Raw genomic sequence first — 4,834 nt, 5'->3', positions numbered from 1 at the left:
CAGCCTCCCCACTTCCTCAGTCCTACCTGCCTGTCCACCTAACTTTGTATCATCAGCAAACTTCACTAGAATGCCCCCAGTCCCTTCATCCTGATCATTAATATATAACGTGAACAGCTGCAGCCCCAACACTGAACCCTGCGGGACACCGCTTGTCACCGGCTGCCATTCCTAAAAGGAATCTCTTATCCCAACTCTCTGCCTTCTGTCAGGCAGCCAATCCTCAATCCATGCCAGTAGCTCACCTCGAACACCATGGGCCCTCACCTTACTCAGCAGCCTCCCGTGTGACACTTTATCAAAGGCCTTTTGAAAGTCGAGATAGACCACATCCACTGGATTTCCCTGGTCTAAACTACTTGTCACCTCTTCGAAGAATTCTGCATTACAGACACTGAGTTTGACTCAGTAGTACTCTATCCTCTGAGTTGGAAAGTTGGTTTGATTGAAACATCATTCCAAAGATTTGAGCAGATAGCTTAGGTTGGCAATTCAATGCACTGTTAAGAAAGCATCCCCTTGTTGAACATGATGCATTAAACTGACTTTGCACTGTCTGCCATCTCAACAACCACCAATCTCCCACATCTTGTTCACATTAACACAAAAGATTCTATGGCATTATTCAAGGAAGGGAAATGGAGCACTCTGGTGTCAGCCACCACAAAAGTACACAATGTTGGGCAGTCCTCTCATTGCTGGTTCTGGAACCGCACTGTGTATAGGTTCCCATATTTTCCTATAGTTCAAAATAATCAATTGCTGTGGCACACATTAGGATGCTCCATATTCTTGAAAGAAATTGTATAGCATTTCATCTTTCCTATACACGTGTTTGCTTCATACAGGAACTGAAAAGTTTGCAATCGTAGGTAGTTGATGGATTTAAAGTTTTATTAGTATACTTCAGTTCACAAATCTGTTGCTGATCCAGGGGCCTCCAGCTTAAATATAGGTGCTCTTACTCTAGTCTAAGAACCAGGCCATTATTTTTTGTCAAATTATCCTTTGTACAACTTTTAAGGCAGTTGCAACCAATTCAGTTTCATATCCTGGTGACGTTGGCTAGTAATTTACTTTGAAAATAATAACATTCCCAATTACTTTACTCTGTTAGTTGCGTATGAATCCTTTTGCAGGAAAACTAGTTTAAGAAGGCTGCATCTCTCTGCCATTAGAGTGTTGGTCTTTTTTTAAAACAAACTCAACTTTCAATAATTTAGGAATGTTTCATTTGGATGTTTCATTTAATTCACTCAGAATCTTTGCAATCCTTTACAATGTGGTAATTTCCCAAAAGTTCCACAGGAGTTATGCAATTTCCAAATGCTGTTTTGTCAGATGTCCACAAAATTGTTAGCATTTCCAAAAGTCATTTGATGTTGTTGAGTGTAGTGGTTGGGAATGGAATCCAACATGAGATGCAATACAGATAATAATTGCAGATGTTTGAACATGAAATTCTCAAAGTACTGTGATTGCACTGGTGGAAAACATAGGCTTGTGCTCAGCAAGTGTGATGTACATAAGTTGCAGCCAAAGCTGTCTAGGAACTGTCATAAAACCATGCACTTACCAAATGAGATACAGTGGTTAAGAGTTGCTAAGCCTTTGTTCTTGTCAACTTGCAGTTCATTTATCGAAATGTAGGTAATGGGTATCTATGTGTTCTCCATTTCAGGCAAGTAGACATTGCATACATGCATATTATCATGGTTTAGTTTGGATACTCTTAAGGATGTGGATAAATTCACAGAGATGTTCGATGCAGGTCTTCACAAAAAAATGTGTAGATAATTTTAAAATGCTCAACTATCAAGTAACTGTAACATTTCTTTCTTCCTGTTAAGCCCATTCTAAATTTTGATTTGGAATGGGAACAATGGGATTATAAAGTATCACCAAACTGGTATTACTGTACAATACGGCACTGACTCAGAGAGAAACTAAGTCTTTCTGACTTTGTCATATCAGAATTCTGTTATGACTAAGTTAGGTATTCGAAAGTAGAGTTGGAGAAATATATAGAATAGGTTAATTTATTACAATTTTAAACCTTTTTTGAAATATTGCTGTTTTATGGTCAGCCAGTTTGAAATCATTCATACTTTTCTATGTAAACTTGGCTTTACTCATTACTTTCGTACCTATTTCCCATGCATAAATATTTGCCCAAACAAATGCAGAGCTTTTAGCGTAATAACATCAAGTAAGCATTATTTGCATGTTACATGTGCAGGCTGAGTGAACTTCAGTAATCACATCTGACAGTGGTTATCAGGATTTTCTGTATTCATTAAAATTAAATGCCAAAAGACCTGTGTGAAATAACAAATAGCAATTGGGAAAATTGTGCCTTCTTGATGCCAACTGCAGAAAAACAATCGAAAATTGATTGATTAATACTTTTTTAAGGAAACAAAATAGTCTGTCTCCGACATGATTTGAGTGGGGGATATGTGGTTTTGTGAGCACAAGGATGTTACCTCCATTCCTGTTTCTTGATCCCTCAAAATATTTTAAGAAGGTAGGCTGGGCCCTATTTTTTCTTATTTTAAAGATAGACGTGAAGTGTATGTTCCAGATGTTATGTAACTGGTCAAACTACTCAACATTGAGCAAAACACACATTATAGTTAAAATACAACAAAAGAAAGAGGAATTTAGAATAACTTAAGCGAGTAATAGATACAGTATCCATTACTAATTAACTGTTCCAATATAGTAACATCTCATAAACACGCAAAAAGGTAAATTCAGACACAGATTCTCACATGCAGTTTCCAATCCAGGAAGAAACAACATCAAGAGACATTTCAGAGAAAGTAGTAACTAGGAATTTTTGCAAGGTTTGTGAAGGTTTGTAGCTCAGGTTGAGGTTTAGGGTGTAGGTTTGCTCGCTGAGCTGTAGGTTTGATATCCAGACATTTCATCAGTGGCTAGGTAACATCATCAGTGGCGACCTCCAAGTGAAGTGAAGCTGTTGTCTCCTGCTTTCTATTTATATCTTTCTCCTGGATGGGGTTCCTGGGGTTTGTGGTGATGTCATTTCCTGTTCATTTTCTGAGGGGTTGATAGATGGCATCTAGATCTATGTGTTTGTTTTTGGCGTTGTGGTTGGAGTGCCAGGCCTCGAGGAATTCTCTGGCATGTCTTTGCTTAGCCTGTCCCAGGATAGATGTGTTGTCCCAGTCGAAATGGGGTTTTATTTTGGCACTCCAACCACAATGCCATAAACAAACACATAGATCTAGATGCCATCTATCAACTCCTCAGAAAACGAACAGGAAATGAAATCACCACAAACCCCATCCAGGAGAAAGATATAAACAGAAAGCAGGAGACAACAGCTTCGCTTCACTTGGATGTCACCACTGATGATGTTACCTAGCCAGGTAATGAAACGTCTGAATATCACACCTATAGCTCAGCGAGCAAACCTACACCCTAAGTAACTAGGAATCATTCACTGAAATGCCAACTCCTCCTGAACCCCAAACAGCTTCTAACTGCTACAGCTAAAAACATTAGAAAGCCTGATCTGTGAGAAGTGGCCACTCCCCTTCCATTGTTACAACTGTTTTGCAAAAAAACCTAAAGGCTTCCTAAGTTATTTACTTAAGCTGTTTTCAGTAGCCAGTTAGGCACCTCTGCTTTTACAACATTTCTTAAAAAAAAAACCCAGGACAATATCATCTTTTTAAAGTGACAGCATCATCACAAGGGATATAGGTTCTTCTATCTCTACCTCTCACAATTTTGTATACTGCAATCATGTCACTCTTCAGCCTTCTCTGTTTCAAGGAAAGCAATCCAACCTCTCCAATCTCTCCTCATAGCTACAATTCTCCAGCTCTGGCAACATTCTAGTAAATCTTCTCTGCACTCTCTTCAGAGAATTATATCTTTTGTGTAAGATGATGACCAGAACTGCACATAGAACATAGAACATAGAAGAATACAGCGCAGTACAGGCCCTTTGGCCCTCGATGTTGCGCCGATCCAAGCCCACCTAACCTATACTAACCCACTATCCTCCATATACCTATCCAATGCCCGCTTAAATGCCCATAAAGAGGGAGAGTCCACCATTGCTACTGGCAGGGCATTCCATGAACTTACGACTCGCTGAGTGAAGAACCTACCCCTAACTTCAGTCCTATATCTACCCCCCATTAATTAAAAGCTATGCCCCCTTGTAATACCCGACTCCATACGCGGGAAAAGGTTCACACTGTCAACCCTATCTAACCCCCTAATCATCTTGTACACCTCAATCAAGTCACCCCTAAACCTTCTTTTCTCTAATGAAAACAGCCCCAAGTGTCTCAGTCTTTCCTCATACGATCTTCCTTCCATACCAGGCAACATCCTGGTAAACCTCCTCTGCACCCGTTCCAGTGCCTCCACATCCTTCCGATAGTATGGCGACCAAAACTGCACACAATATTCCAGATGCGGCCGCACCAGAGTCTTATACAACTGCATCATGACCTCAGGACTCCGGAACTCAATTCCTCTACCAATAAAAGCCAGTACGCCATATGCCTTCCTCACCACACTATTTACCTGGGTGGCAACTTTCAGAGATCTGTGTACATGGACACCAAGATCCCTCTGCTCATCCACACTACCAAGTATCCGACCATTAGCCCAGTACCCCATCTTTTTGTTACTCTTACCAAAGTGAATCACCTCACACTTACCTACATTGAACTCCATTTGCCACCTTTCTGCCCAGCTCTGCAGCTTATCTATATCCAGCTGTAACCTGCCACATCCTTCCTCACTGTCAACAACTCCTCCGACTTTCGTATCATCCACAAACTTGCTC

Source organism: Chiloscyllium plagiosum, chromosome 31, assembly GCF_004010195.1.
Source record: "Chiloscyllium plagiosum isolate BGI_BamShark_2017 chromosome 31, ASM401019v2, whole genome shotgun sequence".
In the NCBI taxonomy this organism is placed as follows: domain Eukaryota; kingdom Metazoa; phylum Chordata; class Chondrichthyes; order Orectolobiformes; family Hemiscylliidae; genus Chiloscyllium; species Chiloscyllium plagiosum.
This window is presented reverse-complemented; position numbering follows the sequence as displayed.